Source organism: Pinus tabuliformis, chromosome 8, assembly GCF_031772625.1.
Source record: "Pinus tabuliformis cultivar Carrire ecotype Pingquan chromosome 8, CPIR1, whole genome shotgun sequence".
NCBI classification, from domain to species: domain Eukaryota; kingdom Viridiplantae; phylum Streptophyta; class Pinopsida; order Pinales; family Pinaceae; genus Pinus; species Pinus tabuliformis.
In genome coordinates, this window is record NC_142294.1 from 1714815548 (window position 1) to 1714830968 (window position 15421).

Sequence of the window (15421 nt, forward strand, 5' to 3'; positions counted from 1 at the left end):
TCATCCGATTCCGATAAGTATTTATGAAGTTATGAATTTATTTATGTTATAAAATAAATTGTCAAGTCAGCCAGCAACTTGAGTAGGCTCAGAAGCCTAATAGACATGTCTATTCATCATCTTCGTTTTAGTATAAATAGAAGAGGATTTGAAGTCATTTGTCACACACACACTCACTCTTGTGATCTCACTTCATCCTATTTTGGGTTTGATGAAGATGAGAGCTAGAGGGAGTGCCCTAGGGTATATGCTGCCCTAGATAACATGCCCTAGATCTAAATGAAGTCATGGGAGAATAAGCTCTACATTGCTTGAAAAGACGGAAATGACGGAAAAGCCGAAAAAGCTGGAAATGATGGAAAATCCAGAAAAGCCAGAATTGTCGGAAAAGCCGGAACTACCGGAAAAGCCGGAACTGTTGGAACTACTGGAAAAGCTGGAACTACCGGAAGAGCCGAAAAAGCAGGAAAAGCCAGAAAAGACGAAAAAGTCGGAACTGTCGGAAAATTCGGAATTTCCAAAATAGCTGGAAAAGCCGAAACTGTCAGAAAAGCTGGAAAAGCTGAAAAAGCCAGAACTGCTGGAAAAGTCGGAACAACCAGAACTTCCAGAACTGCCGGGAACTGCCAGAACAGCAAGAACATCTATTTCTGAAGGAGAGCAGGATGCAAGGGACAACTAACTAACATTGGGACAGTTATATGGTACTTAGTAGCAAGTTAAGGACAACAAACATGCTAGGGACAACAAGCAAGCAAGGGACAAAAAGCAAGCAAGGTGCAACCAACACATAGGTCAGGATGGCAACATGGTGCAACAATGGCACATAATGCAATACAATGAAGGGTATAGTCATGATTAATGAAGCGTGATGAGATGCAACATAGTGATGATGGGTGCAGCATGGTGCAGCACGGTGAGGTGCAGCATGATGACGAAATGCAGCACAACGATAGGTGAAGCAGTCACCTTGGAGAATCAGTTGAAGCAATATGTCTTCAACTGATCTCATGCAGATATCATAAAGTCAAAATGTTGACTTCTATTGTAAATGTACTATCTCTCTCTCTCTCTTTCTCTGTTGAACTTTGAAGAACATAAAGGAAGAATTGATCAAGGGTTTCTCCACATTGGGGTTTGTCCCTAACTGGTGCCACATATTGTGTCCTCTTGTCTTGGCTTGTCTTCTGTGATTTATATTTATGTTCTATCTACAGTTTACTTTAATGCTGATGTGATTGCTAATTTGGAAAAGATACTGTGAAAATTAAATAAATTGCTCTAGCATAGAACATACCTAACCTTAACAAGGATTTAAGCACAAAAGAACTGGTCCTGAAAAGATTATTGAATGAATGGAGAAATTTGGATGAATGCTTTATCCCTAAGGACAAAAAAATTCTTTACAGGGAGACATTCCAGTAGTACCAGGCGAAAAAAAGATATAAATTTCCAGATCCGATGGGATCCCAAATGGGAAGCCCAACCGACCAAAGTGGCCCAGGTAAAGGAGGGAAAAAAAGAGGTAGAAATAACTTACAAGAATCAATACAAATGGTGGGGGATTTTCTAGTGAACTCAAGGAGGGTGGTACCGCTTTCCATGGTTTTCCACCAACTTAATAAGTCTTCTCAATGATTGTGCTCTCCTGGAATGTGAGAGGCCTCAACAACAGAGGATAACAGAGGTATTTAAGAGAAATATTAAAGCAAGAAAAGTCGAGCATTGTGATGTTGCATGAAACCAAAGTATCTGAGGCTTGGCTTAAGGAAATAACTAGTAAGATGAAACTGATGTATGAAGTGATGGCCCTAGATGTGCACGATAGTGCAGGAGGGGTGGCGATTCTTTAGAACCCATCTGAGATCATATTTGACTACTAGATGAGTATGCCCCGCATCATTTCAGGATGATTCCGTCATATAGGTACTAGAGACTGGGCTATCATTTCTGTTGTCTATGGCCCTAACATTCCAGGAGAGAAAATTGCCTTCCTCTAGATGATAGGAAGGCTCAAGCAGCTTTTTTAGGAAGAGTTATGGATCATTGGGGGTGACTTCAATATCATTACTTTTCTAGAAGAGAAAAAAGGAGGTATTAGGAGACAAGATCCAGAAATGGAGACATTTTGAGATCTCATTATAGATCTAAAATTAGTCGACATACCCACACACAACGGAGTGTATACGTGGAACAATAGAAGAGGGGGTCAACACCAAGTTTCTAGTCACTTGGATCGCTTCCTTGTGTCAGAAGGGCTCATAAGTAGAGATATTTTCTTTGAAGTGGTTATCCTTCCATGCCTGGGGTCTGACCATTGGCCAATCCATCTGGAAATGGATTTGAAGCTTGCTCTCAAAAACCGACCTTTTTGCTTTGAATCCTTTTGGCTCCGTAACCGAAATTTTCTGGGTAAAGTCAAACTCTGGTGGAAGAAAAGTGAGGTTCATGGCAGGAACTGCATGCATACATTTCAGCTCCAACTGAAAGAGTTCAAGTAGAAGATACCAGGTTCTTTCATAAAGCCATGATTCAACATCGTCAGTGCAATAAGATCTTCTCTCTAAAAGACCCCACCAATAACCAGCTTGTCAATCATGAAGAGATGGAAACCATCTTGGTCAATCATTTCCACAATATGCTCTCTGAGCCAGACCAAGATATGTCAGAGGCTATTTAGCGAATCACCAATCAGATTCCCCCTTTGGTTAGAAGAGAGAAAAACATGGCCCTGATGCACAAAGTTACTATGGAGGAAGTGGAAGATGTCATCAAAGAGCTAGCTAGGAATAAAGCGCCTGGTCTAGATGGCTTCATGGCAAAGTTCTTTCAGGCAACCTAGCACTTCATGGGTCAAGATATTCTGGTGGTCATGGAGGATTCTCACATATCTCAAAAGGTAAATCAAGCTCTCAACTCTTCCTTTATTGCTTTAATCCCTAAAATGATGTAATTTGAGGAACCCCAAGGTTTCAGGCCAATTTCCCTTTGTAATGTTATATATAAATTCATTTCTACGGTGATGGTCAAGAGATTAAAACCTTTGCTGCCGAATCTAATCTCTCCTGAACAAACTGGTTTTGTTCAAGGGCGACAAATCCTTGATGGCATCATAACCACTCAAGAAGCTATCCACTCCCTTAAGCAGATGAAAGTGAAAGGAATGATGATAAAACTTGATCTGTCCAAAGCCTATGACCATCTCAGTTGGCCCTATCTTCTTTCCATTTTGCATGCTTTTGGATTTGACCCTAGATGGATTAACTAGATCTCGTCTTTAATTTCCTCGTCGGTAATCTCAATCCTCCTCAATGGCTCCCCTACGAGAACTTTCAATCCTTCTCGGGGGATTCGCCAAGGTGATCCTCTCTCCCCCTTCTTGTTCATTCTAGCAGCAAAGGGGTTAGGGCATTACATTAAGTCAACTATTCAAGAGAGAACTATAAGTGGGATCCGTTTGTGGGGGAATGATCTTCTGCTCACCCATTAGCAATTCGTCTATGACATTATGTTGTTTTTCCAAGTCTCCCTCTAATAAGCCAGGGACTTAAAATTCATTCTCTAGGATTTCATGCAAGCCTCTGGTATAGTGATTAATAACGACAAATCAAACATTTTCTTCTTCAATACCCCAACCCCTACATAGGCCTTTTTAGCCAGAACCCTGGGGTTCACCATTGGGTCATTTCCTTCGAAATATCTAGGGATGCCTCTGGTCCTTAACCCCCTTAGAACCTCTTGTTGGAAAGACCTTCTCGATCATATTCAAGCCATATTGCATCAATGGTCCTTCAAAGTGCTTAACATAGCAGGACGTGTGGTCCTTCTTAAGGCGGTACTCCAATCGATGTCGATCTATCAGTTGCTAGGCGTTGTTGCTTTGAAGGCCTCCTGCTCTAACATGGTGGAAATTTTCAAGAATTTTTTGTGGAGAGGTCCTCAGGAAGCTAAAAAATGGGCCCTAGTTGCATGGGACATCATCACAAAACTAAAGCTCTCGAGGGGTCTTGGGCTCTGGGACCCCTTCATCCTTAATCAGGTAATGGGGGTGAAGCTATGGTGGAGATGGATACAAGGGGGATATGATTTATGGAAGACTATATGGACGAGAAAATATCAAATGCCATCTTCTGCTACAAACATCTTAAGGATTCAAAAAATTTCAAAAGGGTCATCAATATGGAATCTTGTTGTGACGAACAAAGACCTTATTAGGTCACATAACTTCCAACAAATCAGGGATGGTAGAAAGGCGCTCTTTTGGTAGGATTGTTGGAAACAACACCTTAAGCTCTTCAGTTGACAAGATTTAGCAGACATTTTCCTATTCACCAATAGCCAGAATTTTACGGTAGTGGAGCAGTTTTGGAAGCCATCCCAAAACACGACATGGCAATAGTGGAAAGAACCTCAGGACTGGTCGGATGCCCTAGATTCAATCCAATGGGAGGTGTTTAAAAAGGAGCTTGCATCGAGAAATTTAGCAACCATGGAAGGACCAGATATTTTAAGATGGGGGTATACACCACGAGGGATGTTCTCAATCAAGGAGGCCTACAGGTTAGCTATGGAGGAGCATCTGGAACCTGGGAATCTGATATGGAGGAAAATATGGACAGGTAAGTTTTGGCTGAAAGTAACATACTTCCTGTGGTTGGTGTGCCGAAAAAGAATTTTAACCTGGGATCAACTTCAAAAAAGGGGTATCCAAGGCCCTACAAAATGTTGCATGTGTGACTCTAATGCAGAAGACATGGAGCACCTTCTCAATTCATGTCCCTTAGTGGAGAAATTGTGGAGAAATATAGGGCAACTCTTTGGACGTCTCGACCGAGACACAACCAACATCAAGATGTCCATAGAATTATGGAGGCAAGGAATTTTCTCTAGCCTAGTCTTAAATAGGGTGTGGAATCTTTCCTTGGGCTTCCTCCTATGGGCGATTTGGAAAGAAAGAAACAAATGAGTGTTCAAAGATAAAAGACTATCTTAGGAGGAGATATGGAAAGGTACCATCCAAAATATAAGAGAAACTATTCTAGTAGAAAAATGGAACCCTGATGGACGGTAGGTAGCAGTGTATGAAGCCCGGATTCTTGCTAATCTGAATCTATCTCCTCAAATTCTTGCCCCGGCCTCTTGGAAACCTTTAGTTCCTCCCAGATCTTCACCTTCCAAATTTCGTCCCCCTCCTGAGAGCTTCCTCAAGTTGAATTTTAATGGAGAGTCTAAAGGAAATACAAGGGATGCAATGCACAAAGGGACGTTAAGAGATTCTCAGAGCCATGCTCTCCACCTATATGCAGCAGACTGTGGCTTTGCCACGAATAATGAAGCAGAATTTAATGCAATCAAGCATGGCCTCCTCATAGCCTGAAGGGAAGGAATTAAAAAGTTGGAAATTGAAGGGGACTCCAGAATGGTTATTGAAGTCATCAAGAACTTGAATCATGGTACCCGATGGGATAAGATTAGTAAAAGTTGGAGGAAAACCCATATCGTTCGGGAGATCAGTGAAATACTACCTTATTTTGATTACATTATCCCGTCCCATGTTCTTAGATTGGGTAATAAGGTGGCATACTTTTTGGCCAACTGGGGTTGTCAACATAAGGAGGAATCTATTGACACCCAATGGCAGAACATTCAACATCGCAAGGATTTGGAACACCTTCATCTCATCCTGAAGCAAGATATCCCTCAGACCTAAGATCTGGAGACAGAAGGTAACCAAGTCCCCCACCCCAATCAGGTTGAGATCAGGCCAAGCAATCCACCTTGGGATTCAGATGATGGACGAAGCATCGAGAGATAAGGTTGAGAGGTGGCCATCAGTCAGTCTAAGCATATGGGAATGACGAGAAGTTAAGGATAAAGCCACACAAATGTTGAAAACAAAGGGCATACAAGGGAAGAGGCATTTCGCCCAGGTGGTTTGGTGGGAAGAGACTCTGTCGGTGGGCATTTCTCTCATGGGTTGGTATGGTTAGTTAGTTCTATGGTGGTGGTGTTTCTCCATAGCACTGGAGAGCTCTAGGTGGAGTTGTTGCTTGAAGGTTCCATCTGCATTGTCTGGCTACTTGGAAAGGGTTATCGGGTATGTTTCTTATCTTAATTCACCTTTGTTTCTACTGCATGTCTATCGTAGTTGGGATAATAGAAGGGTTGTGTGTTGGTTCAAAGTTATTTTCTTTAGCGATCATCTGTATGTGGATTATATGCAAGAAGAATTCTATATTCGGTGTGTTTTTTCTATCCCAGTCTCAGCCGTGTTTGGTACTCTCTTCTCCCACATGGGATTTTCTTATCTCTGTCCAAGGGTGTTGGGGTAGGTTAGGATTTTGGAGGCCTAAAATGGCAGTAAGTTATTTGTGCAGTTGGATCTCCTCCAAGTTCTATCTATCAATTGTCTGGTCTGGTTCTATGAGTTATATGGCATGGTTTTTTTGGGGCCTCAGTTTGGCGAGGTGCTCTTTAATGTAAACAATGTTATGGGTTGTTATTGCAACAACAAGGGATGGTTTTCTGGTTTCTCTGTGCAACGGGTGTTTCACCGAGTATATAAATGGTGGAGCGGTCCACTTGGGACAAAATTGGTTCTGTTTCGGTGGCTCAATCCTAACTTCGTCTGTCTTGTGCTGCTCTCTAATGTTAATGTAGCAGGTATTTCTAATTCACGTTTCTATTGTGACTACGTGAGCAAGTCTTAGTTCAAGCTGGTGGCAGTGTACCTTCACTAGCCTAGTCGTGCTTAGTTTGAAAGCACTCTTTTTGTGATGGCTTAGGGTGAAATTTCGTTGCTTTCTAGAGGTTGTGGTAATGATCGTCACCAAAGGAAAAACATAAACAAATTGTCGTCATTTGTCTAACTCCCGAAGAGGAGCGGTTAGCACATGGATGCTCAAATCATCAAAGAGGCGGTGTAGGCCTATAATGTTGGAACTCTAGCTGATGTTAAGCAAATAATTACAACATAGGAGACGAAATTCAATCGACGCGAAACCAAGGAAGCTCAGGTGGAAAATTGGAGGAACCTTGTCCTAGACCTAAGTAACAGCCATGGGCATACCACCCAGTACAAGCATACTATTCAGTTATACTGGATAATGAAGAGTCTGGTGAACAAACCCATTATGACCCCTCAGATGAATATAGGGGATGCTAATCCGGGGATGCAGGGAATTCAAAAGGAATTACAACTGATCCAGGTTCAGATTCAGCAATGGAACAAGCGCCTTGTCCGCATTAAGGAACACATTCTGTGTCTCCCCCAGTCAGAACTATCAGGTTCGAGTGCAAAGGACCCAGCTCTTGTGGAGTCCTCAGATTAGTAGATGTTAGCATGTTTAGTTTTGTTGGTTTTTTTGTAGGTTTTTACTGTTATATATGTTGGTTGCTATAGAATGTTGTAGATAAATAAATAGACACTGGTGACTAGATATTCAGGTCTATAAGGCCTTGTTGGGTAGACTCAAAACTTTCAGATTTTGGATGGCATACAATGCATTTAAGTGGTCATCAGACTTGGATTCCCATAGGGTAGGTTGAGGCCACCAAACATCTTTTTATGGATGTAACCTGCATTTATATTGAGTGAATGAAGAAGGACCTACCCAACTTACAAAAACAAAAAAATATTTTGTCCAAACAAAATTAACCATTACATTCTAGTTGTTGGAATGAAATGTCTCTTCATCACACTCTCTCTATTTAATCTGATGCTATGATCCGATTCTCCATCTTGTCATGACGATGAACTACACTGGATGGTTTGAAACACGTCAACAAATGAGTTATGATGTAATTGTCACCGAAAAATTCTCAAAAATCAAGAATGTATGACTCTTTAACATTAGAATTTATGAAATAGTGGTGTATGATGTAATAATAACAACAGACAAAAAACTAGGTTAATAGAAAATATTACTCTTTATAAATTAGCATTATTGATAATCAAAATATATTAAAAACAAAAATTATTTTTAATCCCTTTTTTTCAATTAATATAAAAAAATTATATTTCTAAAACATATAAATAATAAGAATATTCATTTTTTCAAAAATTGGATGTTGTGATATTTAACTATTAAATATACGAGCTTAGATCCATCTTAACTACGGATCTATCAAGCATCGAGAGGGATCAAATCTCTCATGGTGCAAACCTCTTTTTTGAGATCCCTCTCGATGATTAATAGATTCATAGTTAATATGGATTTAGGTTGGTTTTATATGTATAAGCTCGGTAGTTAAGAGAACCTACTTGAAGCTCTGGTGTTAGACCATAAAACCTAAAACCCAATAAGAATATATACCTCTATCTTTGCAGATATTAACTATCCTTGGTCTAATTTTATTTTTATTTTTATCATTCTATATCTAAATAAAACTCAATAACAATTGTATTTAAACTAAGTTGTTATGAACATTTGAGAGACATATTCCCGTGATTTTTCATGCGAATGTTAAAACCAACGATTCATATAGTCTAAACTGAGAAACTCCAATAATTTTTAATGCGGACAAAAAAATATAAACAAAATGTAGGACCACATCCGACATTTTATTTTCTCTTCACACTCAAGAGTAAAATTTCAAACATTAATAATAAAATGAATAACATACAAAACAACTTGGAAAAATCTAATCTTTGAAGGCTATATAACAAAGTGGGCAAGGTTGTCTTTCCCATGTTTTACTTGGAAGACATGCATAGCTATAAAATCTTCGCGTAATGTACTTTATTGAGTAGTTTTCTTTACCATATCAGATATGAAAACTGCTCACGGTTGTATGATATTTGTTGTCGAAGTTAGGATATATTTGGATCTAACTAAAATATTTGATTGCAATGAATGTCTCACATTAAGGAATAATACCTTTAAATAGGATATATTAGAGAAGAATATGATTGGAAAAACCATGGGTTGTGAAAACCTAGAGCCTAAAAACCTCCAGTTGTGAATTTACTTATTTGTTTCAATTTTATTAAAACTATTAACCTGAAGAACTATCTTGAAAAAAATATTATTAATAATTGTTTTTATTTAATTTTTATTTATTTATGTAAGTGGACTATTAAAAAATAATGAGAAATTAGTTAGCTATGACTACCTTTCATGGAAAATGGTCATAGATAAATGACTTACTTAATGCAGTTGTATCCCAAAAAATGATAGTTAATTTTTATTTTTTTTTGTTATGTAATTTTTCCATTAGAGAAAAATACCATGGGAAAAACATTTTTTTGCGAGAAACTGGAGCCCAAAAACCTCTGGTAAATTTACTATTTTATCTCAATCTTATTTTAATTATTAATTAATCAATTTTTTTTTAATTTTTAATTTTTAATTTTTTAATTTTTTTATGTAATTTGACCAAGTCAAAATGTTTACATAACATAACATAAAATAAGTATACTTATGAGCCCAACATTTAAAAAATATTCACATATTTAACTCCTACACATCTAACATCTAATGCCTGCACGTCTAACACCTAACGCCTACACATCTACCCTATACTGAGTTGTAGAGCACCTCTCGATACAATAATAAATAGAAAATATTTACTTTAAAAAGATTTAATTTTTGTCTATGATATTTTTAATAAAAAATCTCAATAAGTGGAATTTGGGAAGGATTGGATGCATAATTGTTTCTACATAAGGGTTTTCCTCGAGCCTTGTTCCTGGGAAAAACCTCCTTGATTCCTATCTAGTATTTTTCTTGGTTAGTCTCTGATTCCTCATTACTGGGCTCTGGCCCAACTATAGGCACTTTCATGTGTTTGGTGCTCGTTGCTGGGAGTGGGATGGTTTATGTGTATATCTTGGGCGTTTGGTTTTGTGCTTGGTTCATTCTAGTGGGTTTCTACCCCTTCGTAGGCTCTTATGTCTGCTAGGTGTTTGGTGTTTGGTGTTACTCATGGCCAATGTCTTGTAGAATTGGGTTGACAGCATAAGATGTGGCAGCCAATGGGGCATTAGTGCAATGGTTGTGTATGCACTCCTTGGTGGGGGCTATGGGTGGCTGGGTCCTGTCAGCTCTTTTCTCTTTCGGTGGATGTGAAGAGGGTGTGCTTGGGTCTGGAGTGGCCTAATGGTCAAGCGGAATCTTGACTACACTGGTACTAAGGGTGGCCACATGAAGCGATCCTCAACCGAGACCAGGCGTGGCATGAGTCCTTATTAGCTTGGGGTGAGTTTAAAGTTGGGAGTGTAATGCTACATTAGAGAGGGTGTGCATGCAGAGGGGCTAGTACATGGGGGAAGGAGTGAGACACTCCATGGACTAGAGGGATCTACAGGAAGAGGTTGACTCACAGTAGGTTCAATCTCCAGGTCAAATTAACCCCCCCTTCCTTTTGACTTGATTGAGGCACAATTGCGATAGATTACTCTAATGATGGAACACTTAATTTAGGCTCACACATGATGACCGTAATGAACTAATTGCCTTCATGAATGATTTGGATTTGCATTGTTGTTTTGCCCAAGAGATTGACTTGGATCTGAAATGCATGTGTTTCTTCAGGCAGATCTGGCTGGTTCAAGAGAGGAAGCTGCTTCAGATTTGTGCCCGTCTGAGGTTGCCGCCTGACGGTTGCATGCCCACAGAGCGGGGTTTTTTTAAGGCTTCTTGTTCTTCTGGGCTTCTGATCTGTTGGTTCAACGGCAGATCTGAGCAGCTGACTGCCATCCATGGTCAGGACGCCCAATCTAGATCTGTGCAGTGACCCTGCAAACGCATCTTGGACTAGATCGGGTGTGTATGAAGGATATGGAAAAAATGAGATTGACCTTGCCGCAGTGTCGGTGGGGTGATACCCATTTCCAAGACCTCCAAACTTCTTGGGCTCGCAGCACCTGGGATCGGCCACGAGCAGAGTCCTGTCGTACCTGACGAGAATATCTTTGATCTCCTGCTTTGACTGCTCGTCTACGTATTTTTGGTAGAAGGCGACCAGGGCCTTGGCTATGCTCTGTCGAATAGCATAGATCTGCAATGTGTGTCCTCCACCTTTTACCCTGATTCTCATATCGACGCCGGCGAAGCGGTGGCGGCCCAGCAGAAGAATGGGTTCGAAAGCCTTGTAGCGGAGAATCTCTGGCTCGATTAGCTCAATAGGGCGTCCATTGATCTTGATCAAACCTCGCCCTTGCTTGCAGTGTGTAACAGCAACGACCGTCTTCTTTCAGCCGAAGCACTGGACAGAATCCACTGCCGCCATTGTTTGATAGATGATCAGGGTTTTCTTCTCTGAAAAATTATGTTTGATAAGTAACCAATATAATCAGCACTTAAACATATTGTTAAGGAAGAACTGTAGAAATTGCTTGATGCAGGGTTCATCTATCCCATCTCTGACAGTGAATGGGTCTCTCCTTTGGTGCTAGTTCCAAAGAAAAATGGCAAGTGGAGAATCTGTGTCGACTATCAAGAATTGAACAAAGCCACTAAAAAGGACCATTTTCCTTTACCTATCATAGATCAAGTGTTAGATGGTCTAGCAGGGAAATTTTTTTTCTCTTTCCTAGATGGGTTTAGCAGGTACAATTAGACTCAAATCAGCCCGGAAGACCAAGATAAGACTACTTTCACTTGTCCTTGGGGTACCTTTGCATACTAGGTCCTTCCTTTTGGTTTGTGTAACACTCCGGCCACTTTCCAAAGAGCGGTACTGAGTATATTCTTCGAATTAGTTCATGATGCAGTAGAGATATACATGGATGACTTTACTCCTTATGGCTCTGATTTTCAGGAAGCTTTATCTAACCTAGGAAAAGTTCTAGACAAGTGTATTGAGATGAACCTGTCCCTCAGTCCAGAAAAATGTGAATTTTTTATGACTGAAGGGACTGTGCTAGGTCATGCAATATCTCAACAAGGATTGCAGGTGGACCCCAACAAAATTGCCATCATCCAAATGGTCCCACCTCCTCAAAAGGTGAGAGACGTCAGAATTTTCCTAGGCTTAGCTGGGTATTACCGAAGATTCATTAAAGATTTCAGCAAGCTAGCCTCTCTGTTGTTTGGCCTTTTAGGTAAAGATGTCAAATTTGTATGGTCAGAAAACTGTCAAGAAGCCCTAGATACCTTGAAAAGCAAACTTGTGACTGCCCCAATTTTGAGAGGCCCGAACTGGGCCTTACCTTTCCACATTCACACAGATGCCTTGAACAAAATGATAGGAGAAGCCTTGGGACAAATCGACGAAAAGTTACCTTATGCCATATACTTTATAAGAAAAAGCTTGTTAAAGGCGAAGTTGAACTATATGGTAACTGAGAAGGAACTCCTAGCTATAGTGCATTCCTTGAACAAATTCAGACATTATATTACAGGCTATCAAACCTTTGTGCACACTGATCATGTTGCAATTATATATTTAATGAACAAACCGGACGTAAATGCTCGCATTATTAGATGGTTGCTTTTACTGAAGTAGTTTGATTTGGCCATTGTTGATAAGCCTGGTAAAGTAAATGTTGTTGTTGACTTTTTGTCTAGATTAAATTTGCCTGTAGGTGAAGAAGGAATGGTGGATGATCAAATTTCGGATGAACACCTATTTGCTATCTTAATACTCTCTCCATCGTTTGCTGATATAGAAAACTACTTGGTTTCAGCATAGTTCCCACCACACTTATCCTCAAAAGAGAAGAGCAAGATAGTAAGGAAGAGTGCCCCTTTCACCTGGATTGGGGGAAATCTCTTCAAACTTGGCCCAGATCAGATCTTGAGGAGGTGTGTCAGGGAGGAGGAATTTTTTGACATCCTCCTGACTTGTCATGATGGGCCTTGTGGAGGTCATTTTGCAGCAAAAAGAACTACCTTCAAGATATTGCAAGCAGGCTACTATTGGCCCACTCTTCATCAGGATGTGAGGAGATATGTCAGCCAGTGCGATCGGTGTCAAAGGATGGGGAAACCCACTCCAAAGGATGAAATGCCCATGCAGCCTCAAGTGACCTTTGAGCCATTTGAGAAGTGGGGCATGGACTTTGTGGGGCCTATCAGCCCTCCTTCAAAACAAAAGCAATACATCATTGTGTGCACCGACTACCTAACAAAGTGGGCAGAGACAAAAGCAATCAAAGCAGCAACAGAGGAAAAAGTAGCTGAATTTTTGAGAGAAAACATATTCTACAAGTTTGGGTATCCAAGAGAGTTGGTTACAGATCAAGGCAGCCAGTTCACTTCCAATCTGATTGAAGACCTGCTCACACATCATAGAATCAAGCACAAGACTTCCACCCCTTATCATCCACAAGCTAATGGACAGGTGGAGGTCACTAACAGAGCATTGGAAGGGATCCTGACAAAGGTAATGAGCAGCAACAAAAAAGACTGGGCGGATAGATTAGTTGAGGCTACTTGGGCCTACAACACAACATGGAAGACCACTATAGGGTTCACACCCTATGAGCTGGTCTATGGGAAGAAGGCTTTGCTGTCAATAGAATTTGAATTCAATACCCTGAGGATGGCAGCTGAGCTGGACCTAGACCTTAGCCATGCACAAAAAGAAATATTACTCCAGCTCAATGGATTGGATGAACACAAAATGCAGGCCCTTCTCCATACAGAGGTAGTTTAGCTTTAGAGAAAGATATGGCATGACGAAAACATCAAAGAGAGGCAATTTCAAGAGGGAGATTGGACACTACTCTATGATTCAAGATATAAATATTTCAAGGGCAAGCCGAGGACAAGAGGTGTTGTGGAGGTAAATCCCCAGCGGAGTCACCAAATTGTTGTGGAGGTAAATCCTCTCTGCGGACAGAGACGATCCCTACTAGCCCAGGCCGGGTCTAGCAACAATCAAACAATGCTATCACGCAAGTTCCTAATTGCAAATTAAAAGTGGATGATGAGAACCTACTTGGATTCCAACGCTAATATTTGTAGAAGAGGCGTCGCTCTCGTTCCTTTGCCTCGGCCGGTCACGATCCCCACGATCTCCGTGATTGGACACCTGCACATGTAAAGAACAACACAAATACAAGCATAAAATCCAATAGATGCAATTATATATCAGTCAGAAAAGATATAACTCAACATCAATCATAGGACAATGAGAGTGGAACCATAATGATAGTCATCTATTATTGATAAATAACAAAGAAGAATACAACCATAGTTTTGACGTCAAATCTTCCTTTGGCTGGGTAGTCAGCTACAAAAGTCTTGCAAAGCTTGTTGGGATGTGAACAAGCCTCTCTCTCTTGGGTGACAAGAATCTCCTCACTTAGATTTGGCCTTATGGGTGCAAAGAAGGCTCTTGCAGCTTCAAACTCTTGAACTCCTGGAATTCTCTATCACTATGCTGGAACTATCTTGCTCAAGGCATAGAGACAAGCTTTTATAGATAGAGAGGAAAGAGATAGGATCAACCAGATTATTCATGGGATTGGCTTTATCACTAAGAAGCTTCCATGAAAGGTGGCAAACCACTTCCCTTCTATGGAGATTCGAAGCCAAACCATCCTAGCTCAACATAGATTTAGTTGGTGAATGGGTTAAGGAGAACCTTTGGAAGCTTGTTTGTTAAAAACTTTACCCAATTCGGTTGGCGCGAGTGCGAGTCTGGGACAGAGCGCCAATGGCACGCCCTCTTTAGAGGATTTCCCCCATTGGCGCGAGTAGTACACTGTGGAACCGCGCCAATGCAAAAAGAGGTCTTTTTATGGGTATTATGCAGGAGATGTCTTCAGGGCATATGAAGCTCATACTTAGAGGAATATGATGCAAGTGGTTTCAGGTCATGTCACTTCTCACAGGTCCCGGAATGAGTCCTCCAGTGTGCGGGAGAGGGGTAACAGGGACGGTGACAAATTACTATGTAACAAGAGGGCTAGGACCCTACACTGTGGAGAAATGCAATGACAATGGTTCAGTTATGATCAAAACCATTGGTGATGAAGCCATCCCCATGCTTGTCAATGGACACCAGTTGAAAGTCTACAAGAAACCCATCTCCAAGCGAGAGTTCATTGAAGGATTGAATAAGTCAGTGATGGTAGTGGAGCATGTATTAGCCTCCACTTCACCCACTCACTGAAGAAAAAGAAAAAAACAAAAAATAATGACTCAAGTGAAAACCTCCATGAGGAACTTGTGTCCCAACATTGGGTTGAAAACCTCTCCTGAGGCGGCCCAGTGATGTCAAAAAAGAGAAAAAAGAAAATAAGATCCCTGGGTGAAAACATCCCTTGGAGGTGCCCAGGGCAGGAAACTAGGGTGAAAACCTCCCTGAGGCGCCCTGGTTGTTTTCAAAAAAAAAAAAAAAAAAAAAAAGAAAAAGAAAAAGAAAAATGAATTTCTAGTTGTATTGCAGGCTTGCAGGAGGACTATAGGAAGCAACAACAGGTGCCAAGGGAGCTCTGAAACCAATACCAACACCTATCCTACCTTCC

The 15421-nt window shown here is 40.7% G+C and overlaps 1 pseudogene; it reads right to left on the reverse strand.

Moving 5' to 3' along the window:
- Positions 1-10449: 10449 nt before the first annotated feature.
- On the reverse strand, positions 10450-11232 carry LOC149242884 (small ribosomal subunit protein uS9-like; annotated as a pseudogene).
- Positions 11233-15421: the final 4189 nt, after the last annotated feature.